The sequence below is a fragment of the Streptopelia decaocto genome (genome assembly GCF_964273445.1).
Source record: "Streptopelia decaocto genome assembly, chromosome: 6".
NCBI lineage: Eukaryota > Metazoa > Chordata > Aves > Columbiformes > Columbidae > Streptopelia > Streptopelia decaocto.
This window is the reverse complement of record NC_138660.1, coordinates 66,330,731-66,354,176: the sequence shown is the minus strand read 5'-3', so window position 1 is coordinate 66,354,176 and position 23,446 is coordinate 66,330,731. Positions and strand designations below refer to the sequence as shown.

General features: G+C 44.6%; 1 protein-coding gene across 3 annotated transcripts in view; it reads right to left on the bottom strand.

Moving 5' to 3' along the window:
• The window catches only part of LYPD6 (LY6/PLAUR domain containing 6), a 33,765-nt gene extending 11,192 nt beyond the window's left edge, over positions 1 to 22,573 (bottom strand). Inside the window, exons 1-2 of one of the 3 annotated variants that reach the window (XM_082055872.1) lie at positions 13,737 to 13,856; positions 13,368 to 13,651 (exon numbers count right to left, since the gene is read on the bottom strand). The gene's annotated coding sequence lies outside the window, so the exon portion shown is untranslated. Of the gene's footprint in view, positions 1 to 13,367; positions 13,857 to 22,516 lie in introns of those variants that run through there. The other 2 variants (XM_082055873.1, XM_082055871.1) reach the window with 2 other exon arrangements.
• Positions 22,574 to 23,446: the final 873 nt, after the last annotated feature.

The window sequence follows — 23,446 nt, the reverse complement described above, 5'->3', positions numbered from 1 at the left end:
ATTATTGCATTTTCCTCATTTGCGCTCAAAGGGTCTTACTCCCTGTGTGATGCTGTTGACAAACAATGCAGTGTATTTTTCCCGCGTCCCTAAGTGAAGGGAACTAATTTAAACACCCACTGCAGTACCACTCGTGAAGCCGTCCCCAAACCAGCCTCCTTCGGGAGCATCCCAGGCCCTGTGCCCAGGCTGCGCGGAGCCCCAGGAACGGACAGCACCAATGCATCATTAAATACACACCTCCTATTATTACAATTCCTTAAAAATGATGAAAACTTGGCTTCCGAAACCAAGCAGGACAGGAAACCCTCAAGAGGACGCGGCTGCTGAGCCAGACGGGAGCCGCCGGTTTCGCTGGTCACTGGCACCCACCCAGCACACTCAGCATTCGGGCTTTTTCCACCCAGATTGACCGAGAGATCTGCAATACCCAAGCTGCTATTTCCTAAGCAGCTAGGAAAGTGTGGTAGCTGTTATTTAATAAATCTTTTTATAAAACAAATGTTATATTTTTTTCAGGAAAGATGTTCCAGGGGTGGGGATGTAACATTCCACCTCTCCATCCAAATATTTGTCCTGCAGCAGAGGCCCTCACAGGACCAGCAGTGTGGTGGTTGGGGGGGACTGTCACCATCCTTGGCTCTTATCTGAAAACCGCCCTCTTATTAAAACACCATGAAATCCATTAAAATAGTGAGGGAAACAGATAACACGTAGCGCAGCGCATTAAGCTTTGTTGTTTTAACCTTACGAAGGGGGGAAAGCCAATTCCCATGGGGTTTACTCCACAGATGCGCATCAGCCAGAGGAAAATGAAACCCTGATTAGAAGCAGAAAGGAAATAAAACAAACCTCTCCCAGTCACGTGAAAGATGAAAGAACAGGGAGCAGGGGGTCTGGAGGAAGAGCCGATCTGGGCGACCAAGGGGTACGCGCGTGGATTCAGGAGTATTCCACATTTTTGAGTTCCACGTGGCTAAATAAACACAGACCTGGAGCTTAGCTGGACAAATACTGACACCGTCCTGATGGTCCTGGAGCCATCAGCTGCATGAGGTAGATGTGCTCCGGTATGGAGGGTTTGCTTTCAGGACACATGTCTGTGCAGAACACAAGTCACACGGGATGCTCAGCACAAGGACACAGGATGTTTCCAGAGAGGTGGTGGCTGAACCATCCCTGGAGACACCCCAGGCCAGGCTGGATGGGGCTCTGAGCAACCTGAGCTGGTGAAGATGTCCCTGCTCATGGCAGGGGGGGCACTGGGGGAGCTGGGAGGGTCTCTTCAACCCAAACTCTTCCAAGATTCTACAAACCCAACCTCAACCTCTTCAACTCAACCTCCCTCACTCAATGTCAACCTCTTCAACCTCCTTCACCCAACTTCAACCCCACCTCAACCTCCTCAACCTGAGCTGGTGAAGATGTCCCTGCTCATGGCAGGGGTGGCACTGGGGGAGCTGGGAATGTCCCTTCCAACCCAAACCTTTCTACAATACAGCAACTGCATGTCACTTGTGGAAACTGCTTAATAGTCATCCTGTTAAGATAATGAAGGTTTGGATGACAAAGGGGTTTCTGGATTATTTTTTGTCCCGGACAAAACAAGACAGATTTTACGAGCCCCATTATTCATTCACACGGTCTCAGCAGCAATTCTGTGTTACAGTATGAAATAATTAGGGCCCCCATCCCAAAGAGAGGAGCTTCTCATAGCTCGAGGTGAAATCTCAGCAGCAAGCTATCATTAATGTATGTTATCAGCACAAGGGGCAAATAGCAATATTTCAAGTTAAAACATAGCAAGATTAAAACAATTGCAAGAATCATAGAATCATTTAGGTTGGAAAAGACCCTTATGATTTTCAAGTCCAACCGTAAACCTGACACTGCCAAGTCCATCACTAAGCCATGTCCCTAAGAATCCCTCCCAACTGCAATAAGAAATTAATTTGTTGCGTTTTCTCACCACAATCACAAAAAAGAGCCAGTATTTACAGCACTGATCAAAGTCTTCTGGTTGAGGACACAGATTTTCCATACGCGCTCCCTTTGATGGGACCAGCTGCTTATTCAGCCCGTCTCCCAATGTCTGTGTGTAGCTGTTGGTATTCGCCTGGTCATCAGATTCAGAAGACAAGTGGTTGTTAGTCCTGCCTGCAAGGGTGGCAGAAACCCACCAGCTGCACGCTAAAAATACCCGCATCTCCTCGTTCAGTAGCTTAATTGCCAGCACCACTTCTAATGAGTCGCAAGAACCACAAATGAACGTATAGAATTCACTTCCCCACCTGTGTTTTATAGGTTTGAAACAGGTTTAATTATAGGTAAGGGATTAAAATGTAAAAAGCCCTTTGTGTTATAAACCAGCCCTGAGCAGGCCAGCCCGGCCGCGGTTTTTAACTACGGCAGTTCCTGAAGTATTTATTGAACAAAACCAACCAAACATCCACCACTGCTCTTCAGACCCAGACCTGTACATGCATAGATAGAATTAAAATAGACACTTCCATGTACGCAGAAGTACTTATTTGATATTTGACACGTATTTTTAGTAGGTATGCATATTTCTGTCTTCCACAGGGGACAAAATACATGGGCGAATATACCACGTCCTATTATCTGATTGAGGAAATACTCGATGTAATGCTCATATTTCACAAGCAGTGGAATATCAAAAACTATTCTGAAAAAAATAAAGCACATTCAATAATTCCTGTTCAGCACACCCATTCTCTCTGTTTTTACACCCCCACAAAAATAACATGTAATCGGGTTTTGTTTTCAAAGTTATATATATACAGATGCAACCATCTTAAAACCTCAGGTGTTTAACAAAAAAATTGCTTCCAGTTCACTTTTTTCCCCCCAAATCAGCCCAAATGATGTTTTTCTGCAAAGACAGCCACTCTTCATGAAGTCTACAAGCCCTAAGAAGCTTCATCAAGGGCACAAAGACTTTTTCTTTTGCCTACGAGCCCCTTTTAGTTCATGGCTCTGAATCCGATGCCGGCTTGCGGTCAGGGGAAATAGTCACACGGTATTTAGATCATACGGTCTGGTTAGGAAAGGTCCCGGGCGCTGACACACAAATCCTAGTTAACTCAATCTTTCCAGCTTCGGCAGCACCTTTCAGACGGACAGACGTCCCCGGCCCCGCTCTGCAGCGGGATTTCTCCTTCCTGCCCTTTGCCCTGACACGGCGCGTTGGGAATTAAGCAGTAAAGTCCCTATTGCCCATTTGTCACCTCTCATTAGGGTGGCAACATGTCGTCCTCGCCGTCACCAGCGCTGGGGACAATGGAAGGTCCCCGTCCTCCAAGAAGGGACTGGAGCCCTCAAGCAGAGGTGCTGCTGGACGGCAGAGCTCCGGTTCTGGGGGAGACACGTTGTCAGTTATTTGTGAGGACATATTTGTCCCTCTTGTCCCTCTCACAAGCCCAGAAGAAATCTGCTAACTGGCCTTGAACCACCACCACCACCACCACCACCACCACCACCACCACCACCACCACCACCACCACCACCACCACCACCACCACCACCACCATCATCCCTGGAGGGGTTTAAGAGATGCATAGATGAGGTTCTTAGGACCTGGTTTAGTGACAGTGTTGGGTTAATGGTTGGACTCAGTGATCTTGAGTGTCTTTTCCACCCAAAATCGTTCTATGACTCCACGACTGAAGGCCAGGAGCTGGACTACTGCCAGCTGCAAGGTCGCAGTAAACACCGCAGAATTCCAGGAGAAAATAAAAGTCAGATGCCAAGTCTTCCCATACAAACTTTTGACCCAAGCCAGGCATGAAGGAATTCCTGGTTTGCGGGCATCTCTGTGGTTCTTCTCTGCCTGTAAGTATGGCACACACTGCGGTGGTCAGGGCCCCCCCACCTCCCTCCCACAGGAGATGAATCATTTGGTTGGAAGAGTCCTCAAGATCATTGAGTCCAACCATAACCCACTCCTGGCACTGCCCCACGTCCTGAGAACCTCATGTCCGTCTGTCCAGCCCTCCAGGGATGGTGACTCCAGCACTGCCCTGGGCAGCCTGTTCCAATGCCCCACAGCCCTTTGGGGAAGAAATTGTTCCCCAGATCCAACCTCAACCTCCCCTGGCGCAAGCTGAGGCCATCAAGCATTGCCCTGCTGTTCCTGGGCACCTGATGAAGATGGAGGGTGCCCAGTTCCATGGGAGGTTGATGCTTCTGCTGACATCTCGGCTCCATCTCCCTCCTCCATCTCCTCCTTGCTGTCTGGGACACATCTCCATCTTTTACAGCTTAATACCTCATTTCATCTTGAAGATATTTTCTCTTATCTCTTCACTTAAGAGAGCCTCCACCTCAGAGCGCCCTAAAGCAACGCTTCTTTCAGGCAGATAAAACAGTAAAAGCAAATAAAAGCTCCCTCTCAGCAGGCAGTAGACACATCAGCCCTAAAGTACCAAGCCCAGCATGCCCAACCAGCAACAGGAGCTGAAGAAACCACAGCACAACTAATTTGCTCCAAGTTACACTGTGCAAGGTCAGCTGGACCATCCTTTGACTACGTTATGATGATTTTCCATCAGTGACAAACCGAGCCCAAGGAGTGACAACCAGTGTGACAGTGCTGGAAGATCTGTTCCTGGATGCAAAGTCTACCCAACAGTGATTCCTCATGCACATCACCAGTGGGACTTTGCCAGCAATTACAAGAATTAACTCACTGCTCTTTGCGTTTCCTCCTGCTTTTCTTCCAGTCCACACAAAGCTACGGGTTGGAGCTTCCACGGCTGAATCTACAATAAATGTATCTTTTGCATCTCTCTACAGCTTCAAAAGAAAACCCCAAATCTCCTTCTGTGTAATGTCATCACTGCCCAAAGACAAATCCAAATTGCAATGGGAGGTTTTCCACCCTCCAGCTGTGCAGGATCCTGGACAGCAACCCCAGAGACCGTTTGCAACTTTCCCAGCTCTAACTGCAATTTTCCCCCTCTGCCTCCGTCCTGCTGAATTTTTATCTCTTTCCCCCCCTCCGCCCCATTCTGTTTATTTCCTGCCTTTTAGTTCCTACCACACACGTCAAAAAGGTTTTGAACAAAAACGGGAATTCATTTGAATGGCCTTCAAATCCAGCTTGCCAGTTAGAGAATTTGCTTTGCGGTTTGGCCCTGGGGATGGTTAATTGCACATTGCCCCCCTGGTAACACGGGATGCAGTAAAGCACACGCAGCTTCTAACTAAGGAACCTGGAGGAGCTCTGGCGAAGGGGTTCGACACCTCTCCTCGGTTACACTAAGCAAGAGTAATTAAACAACCAAAACACAATTAGTGCACAAATGACTCCCAGAAATGTGGACGATCTAATCGCCTTGCTGCTAATTGCCAAGCCTGTCGTTCATTGAGCTAAAAGGCTGGGGAAGGGAAGGGGGGTACAATATGTTCCCTCTCACACCATCTTCCCCCGGATGCAATTCCATCCTTAACAAGATGTGATTTCACATCCACATGGCTTCTATTTTCAACTTGTATTATTGATATTTTCAGCCCAATTAAAGAAAGCTGTGCAACCCCCCATCTTTTAATGAGTTGGAATAAAATGTCACTTCTATTCACGCGTCCCCAGAGGACAGTTTGGCTGCAGATAAATGCAGAAGAGAGATGAAACAGATACATTGCACTTGAGCATTTCAGATATTTACTACTTGGCATAAATGACAGAAAAAAAAGCTTAAAAATCAGGCAGGCCATGATGCTTATATGAGAAAATACAATTTATGCAAATTGTCTGAGAAAGAGAGATATTCAAAGTTAGACATAATTCATTGCCATTTCTCTCCACCATATATAATGCAACGAGATGGACGCGGATGCTCTAATAAGTCTTTTCAAGCCCTATCCCCCAGGTTTTCACACGGCATAGATAGAGACAGCAACTCAATGGGATGCCCAGGATCGGGATTGGGCTCAGTTTGGGAGCCAGTGCTCACCCCTCCCATGTCCCACAGCACACGGGCTGACCCCAATGTGTGGGGAGCCCCCAGACAGTTGGGCTCCGCGCTGATCGAGGATAAGGAAACCACATGTGAGCACAGAAATCCTGGGATTTTCCTGCTAATAAGCAAAAAAACCTCATTTGTCAAGTTCCAGTGGCAGCGGCTCAGCGATTGGGATCATCCTGGACCATCTTTCCTAATCACATTTAACCCAACGAGCAAGAGCATCCCAGTTAAAACATGGGAAGCGCTGATGACGCTCAATGCATCTGCTGGGAAAAAGGGAAAAATATCGCAAAATTACCAAATAAAAAAGTAGCCAAAGGGTAAGAGATGCCAAAGAGACAAGTGAAATCAAACAGAACAGGAGAATGTAACCCATGCTTACAAAGAGGCAGATGGCAAATGATCTGACTTGCAACCAAAATGTGAAACTCTTCCATAAAATAGTTTTCTAGTCTATGTACCAGGCTAGCAGATACATGTACACAGCAGTTTTAAAAGAATTAGGTGATCCCACTGTGCTTTTAAGGTTACATTTTTATTAAGTCCAGAAAATTGCAACAGTCTAGAGATCAGGAAGATCATCAGCGCAAACTCAATATTTCTAATGGATCAAAGGAACGAGCGCTCAGCCTAAGGTCAGTCCTGGGTAAACTCACACAACGGCCTAATTGTGCTACGGCAACAAACATTCACGTTGTAAAAAATTGCATGAGAGGGTTGGTAGGATTTTGTGGAAAAAGGTCTCCAAACAAACCCATCGGTTTTGAATGGGCAGGATTAGGTCTCTGGCTGTGAAAGGAGACTGTTACACACAATAATTGGGGAGAGAGCAAAGCCGAGAGCCAAAGCACCAAACCCTTCTGATCACAAAAATGAGTTCTACCCAATTAACCAAGCATGCTTGGGCCAAATTAAAAAAAACAACAACTTCGTGACATCTCAAAACCTAATTGGTGAAAAGAGCATCTTCAAATGAAAATAGTTATTTTTGTCCCACTTCCCTGCAAGGCTCCGTTCAGCACTTTTGTACCAAAAGTGTTGACAACAAGAAACTTCTTGCATTAAAGGCCGACGAAGACGTTAAAGAGCGAGCTGAGATGCTTGCCTGTCATGCAACAAACTGTGCTTTAATAAAACCATACATCAATCTGCACCATTGTGTGGTCGCCGAGCCGGTGCCTTCCCGAGCGGTTTGTGACAGTTCCTGCTCGGACATCACCCCGCACATTTGCCATGCTAGATTAGGCAGCGGCTCGCAGACCGCGCGGCACCCACCCAACGCCAGCGCCGGGGAGCGCACACATCAGCCCTCAGAACACAATACTGCGGAAACGGGATTTTTGTTACTATGAACTAATTCAAAACTTGAGCTTTTCCCCCACCAAAGAGAGTTTTGTCACCAAAAAATCAACGTAAACCAGATTGGGCCGTTACTCTTCCCCACGACAGGCGAGATATTAATGAACTCCCTTGCTTTGCCTATTCACGCTGTAGTGCCGCATTTTTTGTTCCCCAAAACAATTTAAAACATTTATGTCGTAGTTAATGAACACCAAAGTGTTATTGTTCCACACAGACGGGGCTGGGGAGGGCTCTGCTCCCCTGGCAGTTCACCCAGAGTTCATGCCATGTTTTATTTCCCGACCCGCATCTGAATCCCCGTTGGCACCAGGAATCACAAATACGGGCGAGACACAACGGGAGGGGACACGCACGAGGACAACACGCCTGTTTTTACTCATTTCCAAAGAGTCTCTATCCCAAACCGCGCTGGAGAAGATGCTGCAGCAGTGTTGGCAGCCAACCCTCAGGGAGATAATTGGGATTTGGGCCGCTATTCCCAGTTCCGCGCTTTGGGCACCTACGTAAAGTTTAACGAACAATGACCCGAGCCTCGCACAACAATCCGTTCGATAAGTATCTCGTTCTCATTTTTCTCTTGCTCGTGTTTGTGTGCGTCTGCTTCTGGTCGAGTCAGAGGTGGCACCCGAAACCAGGTTTGTGCATCAAAATAAATCCGACCTTTCTCCCGCGCGGTTTTATTTGTGCTGCCGCCCTTTGCTCCACAAGGACTAGTACAGACTTGGTAGGAAATCTCCTCTTGCAGAAATTTCCATAATTAATTTTGCTTTTTTAATGTAACTAATCTAATTTCATACTTTACACCATGCGATACTGAAATTCAAATACTTTTCTTGTCAGGCTTCACTCAAAGTTATTCCATTGCTATCCCCCTGATTCTAATTCATATTTTATTTGGTATAAACATCAGAAAATCTACATGTCATTAAAGTCACACAAAAGAAATCCAAATTAGAAGTGACCAATTAGCGTTCTTTCCACTGTCCAGTTAATCCATGGAGTAAACAAGCACTACCATCATTCATTCATTCAGATTTTCAATAGCTCTTCCAGAAGAACAAAACCCAGCACAACCCAAACCAAACAACCCCTCCTCTGCTTCACAAGACTTCAAAGTGCTATTTGAATTCAACGGCCAATTAATTATTTGGCCCTTGCCGTCACGGGAAAAAAAAAGCCATTTAATTACTTTATTTTTCTAACTTGTTGATGAAAAAACAAAAGCCAATTAAAAGACAATTATCATCTCCACTCTGATAGGTCTAAATGGCATCCTCATCTTAGCCACCGCTCCCGTGACCATTTCAAGCTTCCAGCACCGATCCGATGGGTTCCAGGGGATGGCTGTGAGATGGAGACCCGGGTGTGCTCCCCGGTACTTATCCGCACGTACGTGGCCTGCGAGCCCATCGCCAATACAAACCTGCCTTCTACAGAAACTCCTTTACCCTTTGCTTTTACAGAAGCTTCTCTGCTGTATTTACCCCCTCGTGTTAACACCATTACAATTTACGGATGGACAAAATGCTCTCGCTGCCACCGGACTCAACCAGATCAGTGCAACCTGCTGAGCCGCGGTATACACTGAATTCATGCTGATTTTAATTCATCTTTCTGAAGCTAAAGCGATCCGAACCACTTTGTTGTTCAGAGTTCAGTTTGGAGGCGACTGCCTATAAAGTGAATTAACTTTGGGCAGAAAACTCCCGAGATATTAATTCCCCGTTGTACCAGTTTCCTCAAGCATTTAATTTTCCATTTGGTTTTCATGCCAGCTCTGCATCCTCCCTACATCTCACTTGTAGCTAATTACTGTCAATCATTCCTCCATTTAACTGTGTACAAATCGCATAAGCGTTATATGACACAGTTAAACAGGAGAACATTCCCATGATCATTAATTATCTGCTAACATGTCACGAAGCTAATGCATATATTTCTATTTGTTCTTTTTTGATGATGGTAAACCAAGATACTGCACAGAGGCAAACACTTGCACCAGAATCACTGCAAGCAAGCACCAAACCAGGCTCTCATCCTCCTGGATTGCTCACAAAAACAGACCTATTCATTTGCTAGGAATGTCAGAAAATTATTGTTGTTGTTAATTTTGCCGTTGCTTTGGTTTTGTCTCTTTAAATTTTGTTTTGAAGTTGTTTGGTTTTTTTTTTTTTGTCTTCCAATTGTTACTTTAACCTGCCAGAAGTAACCACCTGGAGCTCACCCGTTACTGACCGTTGATTTGTGGTTATCTCCAAATAGCAGTGGTGCACCGAAAAAGTCAATCTCCCTGAAACGATGATGGCTGGCTGATCTCTTCTGAAAATAACAACATTATATTTGTATGTTTGGGCATAAATAATGCATTTGTGGATAAAGGTGGCTAAAAAAGGGCTAAAAGGAAGAGGAGCACGGTGCGCTCAATCCTGAGAGTCATGGGACCACCACCCAGTGTCCATCGTAACAGCTAAACCCGGTTCTGGTAATAAAAACAGAACAAAGAAAATCAGGAGAGTGCAAACTAAAGCAGGAGCCAGGACCTTGGAGTGGGTGTTGCCCAAGATCAGCAGAGAAAAGGACCACGAGTGAAGAGATCAGGGTGACCATGATGGAGAGAAAACCATATTAATTGAACAATTTTACCCATATTTCTTCACATTTCACCCAAAGAGAAAATGAGGCAAATGCAGAAGGTCCTGGGCCTGCCGTCCTGCCTCAGTGGCCCCGCTGGCAGAGGGACACACCTGTGCAAACAGGTATGGGGCTTGCTTGACTCGCCTCGCTGGGGTGAACTGGAGCGTGCACCTCCAGAGGTCATTGTGCAGCTGGTCACACTGGGTTGGTATGTACTGCTTTCATATCATCGGTTCACTGGGTGGCAAGTATTCCCCATGATATTAAATCATGTGTTTGGTAGGGGTAAGTGGGAGCGGAGGCAAAGCTCCGACTCCATCTTCAATCTGCTCCATCAAACCTCCTGGAGATGAAGCTTCACTGCAGACTCCTGCGTTATCTCCTCATCTGCTCTGCCTTTTGCCCCATCCAAACGCTTCATCATCTTGGCATTAGAAAGTCCACTTTCCCAAGGTACAGAGTGTTTACGGAGAACCATCAGTAATCCAAGTGTCTGCCAGCTAAGAGATGTTATCTTCAACATAGCTGAAGAATACCTCAAAAATCATGCTCCAACTCATCTGCCTTAAACGCTCACCTACAGAACATGCTAAAAGCAGCCGTAGTTTTCCAAACGTGCCCCCCTGATTGAACCAGTTGCTTCATTTTCGCACGTGAATCATCTGGCATTCCACAGGCCACAATAGACGGCTTTCATTATGTCGCCGCTGACATTTTTGCTGCTGGAAGGCCGTGATTTACTGGTTTTCATTAGACCCGGTCTCCACTCTCAGTCCTACCTCCCGCTTGGTGAGGAATACAGGTCTGATCAGCGGAACATCGATCTGACTGGAAAATACGCTGCTCTTCATCTACTAATTTCTCTAAAATTGACCTTTTCTGACAATTATTATAGTTCAAGTGCTGACAGTGAGCATACGCCGCTATAAATAATGAGCCCAGAGGACATCTCCTCCTCCAGCCTTGGAGGAAAATCAGCTTCTAGCAAAGACACCCCACGATCACAGCCACACCGCTGCTATATTTTTACCACAACAAAACAAAGGAATATTTAAGATGAAATAAAACCATTTTCTTTAAAACATTTGAACAGAAACTTTGTACAGTTTTGGAGCACGAGGCCAATATCAGCATCAGGTAGTGGGGCTAATACTACCTTTTTGAGGGCTGTTTTTTCCCACAAAGGCATTATTTGTCAAAACTGGTATTTTCAAGTCACCTAAAAGGCTCCCAAAGTCCAGAAAACATGACCTCACATTTTCAACTCCAAAATTTCATCATTATACATATTTGCCATTGTGCAATTCTGTAACGTTCAAGCAATTTTCCCAAAAGCCGCCTTTCTATTAGAAGCCAAACCAGCCCTCTCATTGTCTACAAGTTATATTGAGATAAATTATAAAGATAAACGTTCATGAGCACTGAAAACTGAAGTGTTGATGGAGTGAGAAAAGCTCAGCTCGTGCACAATGGGTAATCCAGATCTTGTGCTTCTCATTCTTTGGACCTACCATGGACTCATCTGGTCCTCCACCAGAAATCAGATCAACCAAGGACGCAAGGGAACTTGTCTGATCACAGGAATTCCAAATTGCTTTCTACAGCACTATTTTAGTTAATTTCTCTCTTATATATAATTGAGACCTCATGAAAAATTAAATCAGGCCCAGGCACTTCTAGAGAACAATGGCTTTTCCAAGAATATTATATATAAAGCACAGATTACTTGACAACATCTCTAATCATTCCCACCATACTCACCAACAAAGACACATTCTGGCACTGAAAGATTTATTTTCCGCAATGTCACATTACATCCCAAGTCACTGGCTGGAAAACCATCTACGTACTTAAATCCATTTCGAGTTCTAACTAAGGAAAATAGGCATTTCTGTTCTCTTTTTCAGTAAAACATGAACTGACTGAAAATATCTCAAACTTCCACTTGCAAGAAAGACATAAACCCCCCCCCAAAACACAAACCCACAGCAGACCGGAGAACCATGTCCAGAGAACATTCCCCTTCAGTATCTTGCATCTTTTCATATAATTTTTCAAGAGTCATCCCACTCCCCTTTCCTATTTGTTTCCTATGAAAAGCAGCTCATTATCTGTGATTCCTTCACTGGTAGATCCCATTTCCAATCATTACTCTCCAGAAATAACTGATTGGGGTTAAGAGGTCTGGGCCAAAAAAATAAAAATAATAAAAACGAATGCTTATCTAGAGATGCCTCTCTCATATATTTCTATATTTTCAATTAATAGGCAGTACCTGTGCAGCAAATAAACCCCCTTTAAGTAAAGCGTATCATTCAAGGTATGATAGGATGAGAAGAAATGACCTCAAGTTGCACTGGAGGGGTTTAGGTTGCATATTGGGAATTTTTTTTCCCAGAAAGGGTTTCTGGGCATTGGAACAGGCTGCCCAGGGCAGTGCTGGAGTCACATCCCCGGAGGGTTGGACAGACGGACATGAGGTTCTCAGGGACATGGGGTAGTGGTGGACTTGACAGTGCTGGGTTAATGGTTGGACTCTATGACCTCCTACAGGCCTTTTCCAATCAAAATGATCCCATGATGCTATACACACACATATATATGTACCGTTATGTCAAAAGACGCTTTGCCCGCGGATTTTGCGCTCCCTAATACAATGGGGATGCACCTACCCCAGACAACGAGGGCCAAGGGGGTGGCCACCGGTAGTGTACACACAGCTTCTGCTCCTGCCCAGCATTTGGGTTCACCGGTAGCGGTACATGAGACAAAACCCATGGGGTTATCTCAGTGATGACACCTCCACGCTCCTCCCAGTGGAAGTGTGCAGGGCTTGTATTTCGGTGTACAGCCTCGCTAACTCACAGAATCACAGAACGGCTGTGGTTGGAAGGGACCTCTGGAGATCATCTAGTCCAACCCACCTGCTAAAGCAGGTTCGCCAGAGCAGATTGCTCCAAAAACACGAGGAAAACAGAAAATCCCAGGAGAAGACATTTCACCTGTTCTGTTTGCCTCTGGTTCTCTGGTGCTGGGTACAATGACATTTGGGTCAGCAGAAGACCTTCCACTGACCTCAAATTCCAGCTCCATAGGCCTGCTGTGGCAAGACAAGCATCCTCCTGCAAAGCCCGAGCGGCGGGACCCACCGGCCCTGGCACCTCCTACACCCACATAACCTCCTAATTGCACCCGCAATTGCGAAAACACGATAAGAGTAAGTTTCCTCACACCCAGCTCACCCAAGCCCTGGAGCCAAAGCAGCGGCGTCAGGTCTGGCACCCAGAAATCATCCCCCTGTCACCCACCACCAGCCAGGTCCCTTGTCCTGCAGCATACAAACCCCCATGCAATACAATAAACGCTTTTGAAATAAAAGTATACCTTTCTGCAGAGAAGGGAACAGGTAACCGAAGAAATGTAGGGCTGCTGAGATGCGGCAGGATAAGGCGGGCAGTAACCAAGCCTCCCAAACCAGGGGAACTGTATCTCTCTGAACTCCTTATAAAGTTATACAGCAGCGTGAGAAGCAGCAGGAATTCATTAGGAAACAGGTTTCCACGTCTGATCGGGTGTCTGCTCTTTCTGCTACAGCTTTGTTTACAAGTGAGACGGGCACCCAAGCTGGCTCCTTCGGAACAAGCTGACACCCATCGCTCTGTGTGCTGCTGCGGAGGAGAAGAGGAAACAGGAAAAAAAAAGCCAAAAAAAGGGACAAAAGAAGAATAAAAAATAAAATAAAACAAATCTCACCCCTCTACAGCGATGTTTTCCTTCCAGCTTGCCCACTATAAAAACCTACAACTTTGCGGGCTAGAGCAGTGAAAATTATTCACTCGAGAAAACAAAATAATCAGTGGTTCAAGTGTTTGCTTTATATTCCTTCAGCTAAAATAAAATCAAATCAACTTTACTCCAACAACAAAGTAGCTACAACTCTTGCAAGCTAAATGTCCATCTGTTCTTATCTTCTAGCACAGGTTGATTATTTTTCTAGCCCAAGTGGAAACGCGTGGGATCTCATGATTACAACTGTGCCGTAAATCAGCCAACGCACAGATCAGACGAGTTTTCAGCCCCCAGCAGCAGGGACGGGCAGGGACCGTCCCCAGAGCACAAAACCCTGCACTTCATCCCTTCTTGCTTATACTCCGGTATCCAGATCCCTGTAACAGCTCAGAAAACTTTGTCTTTCTTCTTTAAGCAGAAGAAATAAGAAAAAAAAAAGTGTCATCCAACCGTCCCTTGTTATGAGAGAATTGCAGAGCTAGTTCTATTTTTGATTTATGACGGGAGGGTTTGGTTTCTGCGAAGCTCCACGCTGCTGTGCCAGAGATATGATGTCATGTAGCTACATTTCTGATTCCCCGCCGGTTTGAGCAGAAACATTAAATGGAGCCAAAATGAGCTTCCTGTGCTAAACTGGAAACAAAAGAGCATTTTTACAACACTGCCCCCGGGTTAATAGAAAGATATGTGTCCAACTCAAGGCATCTTATCACACTATCAGCTTCTATATGCATAGAACAAAACACAGCATGGGTTCTTACATACTGGAGCTATATTTGAGTCCATGCAGACAGACAGACAGACAGACAGACTTCAGGACGGGGCGGGCAGCAAAACACCAGCTCGGATCTGCCCTCACGGGACGTTCCTGCCCAGCTGCTCCTGAACCAAACGTGGACAACATGACATGGGGTACGAGATGTAACCCAAGACTCCAGCTGAAGATGGAATCATAGGACCATTTTGGTTGGAAGAGACCCTCAAGATCATCAAATCCAACCATTAAGAGTCACTATTTGAATTATTATTAAAAAAAAAATCATTTGGATCTTAATTTAACACCACTGCCAACGAGTCCTGATAGCTGCACATCACCAAGTGTTTCAACCGCAATTAAGAGTATAATTATGGGTCAGATTTGGAGAGAAGCTGCTTAGTAGATGTTACGACCCACACCAAGGCCAATGGCTGCTCAGGTTTAACAGCGTTTTACCTGCATGAACCCCAAGGATGTCCCATGTTTGGTGAGTTTGACAAGATGGACCTGAACCCCAGGAGATGGGTCAACTAAGGACTGATATAAATACACTTAGAGGTACAAGGAGACTCACTGCCCCAATGGAGACCGTGGTTACAGCCTCACTGCCAAATAATTAATTTTAATGGGACTATTCTGAGACACGGTGCCCTGAGCGACACCCATCTGCAGGTATATCGGATTTGAAAAGAACAAGCAGGTATTAAAGCCTTACTTGAAACTCTTGAGAAGGAATGGCGCTCAGACAGATCCAGCTAAGACCGCTAACCGGGGGTCTGGCCCTGCCAGATGCCGTTGGCGGCTTCTGAAAACACACGCAATCGTTTCAAGACAAATCACCTTGAAAATAATCCTCCCTCAAGAAAGCTTATGACAGCCAACAAACGTAAACTGTTGTCAGACATCTGTGGAAAGAAGAGGATTGTAAAGATCTTGGAAAAGACAGCGACCCGAGTGAAGAACAAAGGCTGGCACCAACAAACGCAGCTATCAAGTATTCTGTATCAAAATGGACAAAAATCCAATGGTTTTCAGTGTGAAAGATGCTGTGTGCAAACTGGCAGGCAGGTATGGGACGAGCCTCAGAAACGGGAACCTCTGCTGCCAGATCCACCAGAACGTCACTGCACGACAAAGGCCACAGTGAATCTGGACATCCAGAATACATCATTTTTCCATCATCTGAAGCCGTCTGAGAGCTTATGAAATGCAAGAGCCTGTTCTGCTTACAAAGAAAGCTTCATTTTACAGAAAATTGCTATATTGTTTTTTAAATTCTACAGATAACATGTGCTGAAGACATGAGCAGAACTTGCCCCGTTCGGTACCAGCAGCAGCTCAGCTCCTCTTTGGACTCACAGTCAACAGTTAATCAGTAGGACACGCTGGTGTCCACAGAAGCTCTGTGTAGCTTTCCACAGCCCTATACAATAAATACACCAAGATATTTGTACAAAAACAACTTTCTATTCATGGTGGCAACACAGGAGTGTAGCTGCAAGGCTTAAAACTTCTTCCCACGACTCATCCTGTGAACGGATACTAGATACAAAACACTAAATACGCAACGGTCTTGAATCAGAGTTGGAGTTGGAATGATCGCAGCAATGAGTGTCTCGATAACAAAGCAATAATTGTAATGTTGATCCTAATTTTTGGACCTTCAATATAATTTTCGTTCACTGGCACAGCGGACAGAGCCCTTCACATTTATTTTGACTGCCAAGCCAGGCAAACAGCCTCACAGCATTAGAATGAGAAGAGGAAAACAAAGGGACAGACATACAGCGCTACACACCTTGCACGGCAACAATTTGGTGCGTGGACCAAAGCGCCAAAACCTGTACTAATCACCTTGAGCTCATTAATTTACAAAGCTTTGGCCCTGCTCTAGTGGCTGGCAGATGATCAAGCTCTTAGTTGATGTGATTCAAACTAATCCACTAAAAGGCATTTAAGATCCAGCTAGGAAATAATTATTTTCATATTATTAGAAGTGCTAAAAAGTTTTAACGACATCAGAACTCCTGAGGTGAGAGAAACGACACCCAGCTCCATATGTGAGGATATCCCACCTCAAACCCCACCGCCAGTCAATGCTGTCACCACGTCACCCAATGGCCACCCTGCCATTGCTGAGCCCTGTCACTGGAGACGGGCAAAATAAATCAACCTGTGGCAATCCATGCTGCTGCATCTCTCCCTTTTTCATCCTTCTTCCCTTGATCATGTCACTGGGTGCCTTTCCGCTCCCGTCTCCATCCAAAGCAATGCACAGACCCATGGGTGGCATTTGGCCAGGCTGGACACGGACGTAGAGGCTGAGGAATCAGTGAACGCAGGCTGGAAGCATCCTCCAAGTGCCGCGGTTAACGAAACACTGCGGCTTACGTTAGTACCTCATTCGACACACACACACACAAATAACACACACAAAAAAATGCCCCGAACCCCTAAAGTCCCCCAAACCCAGTAGAGAAAGAGAGAAAAATTCTAGGAGCCCCAAGACCCCTAAAGTCCCCCAAACACAACAGAGTAAGGAGGAGAGAAAAGTTTTAAGTGCCCAAATAATAGAAAAAATTAAATTAGAAACCACCGTAAGAAACCAAGCCCCATGAGACATGGAGCTCACGGTCTGCAAGGGGCAATGCGTGTTGGTGCTTGGTTTGCTGTCAAACTGGCTCTTAATCAAAGGGGTTTATTCTGTTGGTTCCAGAGAGCAAGAAGTTTGTTGTCTGAACACTAAACTAGATAACAACAAATGTTCTTCCCTGAGAAAACAGTGTATGTAAAATTCCACCTTTGTTAAGTGAGTAAAAGCCCATTGGTTTAACGATGCTCTTCAGTGCCTGAGCTGAAATTTGCTGAATAAAGCGGTACCGTAGGAAAACACTCACAAGGACAAAAACTAGCCAGAAAGTGTTTTCCTTTTTGCCATTGAAATATCAGATCTAGACCCAAGGCGTGCTGAGGCAGAAGCTGTTTAAAACCTCTTTTATCTGGGAAAAAAATACGAAAATCGTTATAAGAATTTTAAAAAACAACTTAAAACTGCAAGAAACTGTATTATATGTTAAAGTACTGTACATTTTGGCATAAGCAAGCTAAACTCTTGTTGAATAAGACTTAGTAGCAATTAAACTTTCATACTTACACAGCAGCTTGCCTGATACTGATAAAACAGCTTGATTTTTTTTGCAATCCTTGAAGACTAGCAAATATAGATATCTATATACACACACATACATATATGTGCATGCACACACATCATTGAGCAGAGAGAGAAGATAAAACAAGGAAGACAAGTCACTTCCTGGGCTGGGAGGAATCAAGACATTTTTCACTCCCAAACGACTTGCAGTTGAGTCCCGTGGATGCTCCGAGGCCCCGCAATTATCATCCGCCAAACGAGCTCGTTCAGAAGCGACACAAACCTACCCAAAGTCCCGGCCGCTCTCCCAGCGCTCGGGGTTCAAGTTCAACGGCACCGTTGGCTCCACACAGCCAGACGGACCCCGAGCCCTCGCTCCATGGGAGACGTTGACCACGCTCACCAGCTCCTTTTATCCCGCTGGGGGCTGGAAGCTCTTTAAGAGAATGAACCCATCTCAAGAGATATTAACTCTTCAGATCCGCAGAGCGGCATCTGCTTCCTCGGCAGTTTAACCCCAGCGTTTGTCTGGACGGAGCGCTCTAAAACCAGCTGGGATTTCTACAAAGTCCGGCCCTGTGCTGGTTTGGCTTTGGACTCTTGTTATATTAACACAAGGATTCCAGGCAAACAAACTCTTTTGGTTAAATGTTTAAGGCCAGAAAAGTCTGCAAATGCTTTTGATATCTCTTCCTCTTCAGCATCCGCAAAAACAAACAGTTCAATAGATGTAGTAAAAATAAAATATGTAACAATAACTTAAAACTCCATTAAATGAATAATAGAATAGTTTGTGTTGGAATGAACCTTCAAAGGTCATCTAGTCCAACCCCCCTGCAATGAGCAGGGACATCTCTAACTACATTAGATAGAATAGAATAATAGATGAATATATTAATATTTAAATGCACACAATACCACAATGACAGCATTAGCCAAATTGGTCATGGAAACCCACTATTGCTCATATCAAAACCACCTTTATCTGAAGGTTTGCCCCTTTTATGAAAAGTCAGACCGTCTATTTTATTATGCCACAAACCTTATGTGGCGACACTCAAGCAAATATCATTTGAGATGGGTATTTATACAATATCTACGAGTCTAAATCAACTGCACGTGCACATCAGAACCACCAAACCCATGATCCTGCCCAAACACGCTTTACCAATCAACTCAACCCGAGCGAGCATCGCTGTGATTGGGGGAGCCTGGCCAAAAACAACCACGAGCACCACGTGTTTCGTCCCCGACAACATCCACGAGGCAGAATTAAACACATCGCGAGACAGAATTAAATGTATCACGAGACAGAATTAAACGTCTCACAACATATCAGTGGCCACCCCATCGGATATTGTTTCTGCTCACTGCGTCCAAATAAAGCGCACGCACTCGCCTGAGAAGCAAGCGCCGGGTCAAAAGGCTCAAGTTTAGTTAGGATATTGAAATTCAAGTTGAAATTAAACTGCTGCTTCTTGGCATTTTTGGTTGGTCGAAGCCAACGAGACCGTATGACTTTAGCAACAGATGCGCAGAGCGATATCTTAAGATGCTGACGTTTTATCAAGGGCTTCCATTATTCTGGAGACAAGAGCTATTGTTTCCACTCACAGCAGCGCTATTTTGGGAAGCTGCTTATACACGCAATTACCCAAATTAGTTTTTATTCAATTATTCAGAAATAACATCTGAAAAGTAACCCAACTGAATCCACTCACGTCAATATGAAACAGCAAACACGTGGAAATCTGCAGAAGAAAGCTTAGGGCTGACAAAGAGAAATCCAATGGTTTAAGTGAAGAATATTTCGGTTTGACTGTCCATTTGTCACGTTTACTTCAAAATATCCATCCTACAGCTGATTAAACTCCTGAAACTCCTCAACCACCCAGATAAAAACCCACTGATTTCCATGGCTGTAATGTGAATATTGTGGCATAAAAGGCCAACAACCTGGAATCACCCCAACTGCGCCTCCGTACCAGGGCTGGGAAACAGTGCGGACTTGCACTGCAAAGTGATTTAACCTGAAAACCTCTGCAGGAATAAAGCAACGATAGCAGTGAAAGCGAATGGGGACTGGAGGCAGCAATTCCCAACTATTTTGGAAGGGAAATAAAAAATAATAATAATAAATCAAACACTAAGACAGTGGCAGTTCATATAAGTTCCCGTAGAAAGCTACATTTTTGAGGAGTTTTTTAAATTGCCCTTGGGCACTTCACAGACACATCTAATAAGCTCAAAATTAGGCAGGGTCATGAGTATGCAGCCTTCAGCATTGCTGAATATAAAATATCGGGGAAATACCACTTGCCTGACTTCCAGTTTTGCAGAATCATTTTATTCACTGCACTATAAACAGATTTCTGAATGCCAATAATTTGGTCTGTTAATCTTTTGCATGGCATATCCCTTAGTATGGAAACACCCTTGTCAATGCAAACCCCCTTAATTCTATAAGCTGCCTGATGCTGAAATATTTACATTAACATTTTGCTGGCCAAATACCTTCAGTATACAAAGCAATCACCCAACAGTGAGTCAGTTAACTACCTACAAGTCATAATTAGTCTGTACAGCTAATGAGATGAAAGCGGATACACACAAAAGCAGTAGGTTGACTGATATAAAGTAATTACAGGCAGAATTCGATGACAGAAATTTATGTAATTCTATTAAAGGAAAGGCAGATGCATAGGAAAAGAAGGAAAGATCAGATAAAACTCCCAGAATTTAAATAGAATGCTAAAGGAATTTTATATATGATATGAACACAAAAAAAGGACAACAATAAAACTTTTACTTATATTTGACTCTATTCCTCCCATCTCTTGCTATCACATTATATAGTTTATACAGAATATTTAGCAGTTTCTACAGCATATTTATCAGTTTATGCAGCATATTTAGCTGTTGATATAAAGGACAAAGCAGCGAGGGGAGCCCCTGCAACAGCTTGCTCAGAAATACCCACCGGTGGAGGAGCACGCGGGGTATTCTATGTCCTCATCTTACGTACATCCCAATATCTCGCTTCAAGGGTTCCATGAAGAACTTCCCGGGTGTCAGGGCAAATGAAAGCCCTGGCACAGCGTCCCTTCCGAGAGCGCCTCGCTGCGCCAACCCCATCAATGGCAATACTGCGGGTTCAGACCAAATCACGCCCGGGTCCGGAGCGGGGAGCACGTAGGCGCTCATAAACAGCAGCATTGTTTGTAGAGACCTTTCCTCTATTATAATGCTTACCGAGCGATAAACCGCTATTTTATTCAGTAGAAAAACGTCACGAAATGTTTAAGAAGCTAACAGTGCTATATGGTCCGTGACGAAGCCAGCCCTGCAGAAATACACACACGTTTACCATGAAACCCTCGCGATTTCCACAGCAGCTTTATAAAAACTGTATTAGAGACAATAAATGACCGCATATGCGCAACAGGCTAAATACTGGCGCTTATGGAAAACGATGATTATTGCTGCGAACATATGGCAACCAAGGGATAAGAGCGACGGTTCTCCGTGAGTAGGTCACAGCGAAGAACACAGTAAATTCACTGGGGAAAATGGGCATCTGAAGTCTAGTACAGCTCCAGTAGTACCTGCCCAAAAGGGAAACTATGGAGAATTATTCACTTTATAAGAGAAAGAAGGGTTTCTAACAAGCAAGCAGTCTCGTGATTCAAACTAACCCATCCTCCCAAAAAATAATGGAATCCAAAATATTTGTTTTTAAAAGACGAAATAAACACAAATATATTTACATTTGTGCCCCAGTGATATCACTAGAGGGTATTGTCTAATGTAGAAATCTGTTCAGAAAGCCAAAGAAATACCAACAACCAGACCTTCCTGCCCACTTTGTGCTGCTCTCAAGCAGTAAATATCTTCTTGCCAACAGATCCCCATCAGCAATCGAGACACGCCATGTTTTACACACTCACCACGCCACACACCCCAGGATTTAAACAAGACTTCGGTTTCAAGGCAAATGACTTCATTTGAACGAAATACGTCTCGCTGAGCTTTCTCGATCCAAACCATCAGCCACACCGGTAGATGCTTCAATCTCTTTGAGTTGGGCCGTTGTATCACTTGACCCCTGCGAGTTGTTCTGCCTGTTCCATCACATCAATTTGACAGATACTCAGTGTGAAGTGGGGGCCCAGAAAAGGAGGGGGGTTATAGCTTACTGTGCTCAGCTTCACACGCAGCTAAATAATATCTTGAAGTAATTATTTTAGCACTCCTTAAACCGCTGTACTTGTCTATCAATCCAGTTTCTAATGGTAGTGGGAAGCCTGGATAAATCAAGGGATTCAGACTTGGGTTTCCATTGGAAAGCCCCAGTCCTACTCATGAGAAACAACTGAAAAAAACCCCAAATTACTCTATTTCTAGACTACATCGTAACTTATACTTTGCCTTTTACACCAGAGAGTCAGAGGAAATCAGTCTCAAGATCAGGCACGCGAATGCCAGATAATTAAACAAGTGGATCACTGACGCATAAATAAAGTTTTAGATTTACGGCGAACAATTCTTCTACTGTAATAGCACCAGGATGACTTCTCAAATGTTTTTTTATGTCAGCACTGCCCTAAAAAATCCAATGGAAAGTCGAAGGGTCGGATTCCCTCCCCAGGCCCTACAAGAGGCAGCTGGGTTAGACCTGAGGACAAGCCTAAGAAAAAGCCTGTCCCTTGGTGTTCGCGTAACTCACCAGCAGAGCACCGAGAATCACTTTATCCGAGCAGTACTAATGAGCTAAATCACTATTATTATTGCAGCGATCGCCCACGCGTAAGCACCTCACCAATGATTTATTTTTACCTTGTTCCACAGGAAAGCAAACGCGGATCTAGCGAAGAAACCGCGTCCTGACGCCTCCTCTTTGCCAACACATGGATCCCGCAAGTTCATCGCTCGCTAAAGCAGAAATACCTAAATCTTCCTTTCAGTTGTCCTTACGGACGGCACCGCTACGTTTCCATGCCAGAAAATCCAATATCCTCAGGTCTGAAATGCGGAGCCGGGGGCAGGAGCTCCCGACAGCGCGGCCCCGAGCGCTGATGCAGCGAGATAGTCCTATCTCTGTGCAAAACAACCTCTCCATAGCAATGAAAGCAAAAAAACCCACTTAAAAAAGCAACAAAGATCATGCTAAAGGTATGTTAATGGCCACACTGGGGATCTCCACCCAGTTCATACTGAGATCTGTATTATTTACCATTAGTTTCCACAGAACAAGCTCTCTGAGGCAGCTTTAATTTATTTTTTTAACATATGTTTTGCCTATTGAGGTTCACAATCCGTGATAACCATCAGCTCTCTGCTCTGGCGTGGCCTTACAGCACATCTCACACAGATAAAACAGCCAAACCACAGCCCTTGTGTGCAGCCTGGACTCCCGATGCTCCAAAAATCAACACATACCCACCTAGGACTGTACCCGATTAAACACAACAGATACTCCTGCACGGAGTCTCACAATTTGGGCAGCTTTTTATGCATATCCATTATCCAAAATATGAGATAAATTATATGGATGTATAAAAGAACTACACAGCTTCCCTATTGTATTGCCAAGTGATACAATTTGGTGTTTTCCATCACACTAGCCGTAGCATACACTACAATTAAGAAACTTAATATTTCCTACAAAGAAAGCATATTTTAGCAACTATGGCTAGAATTGCAACCACGATTTTGTTTAAGAATTAATTTAATATTTTACATAGTGAAATTTGTTTAAGTACCAAG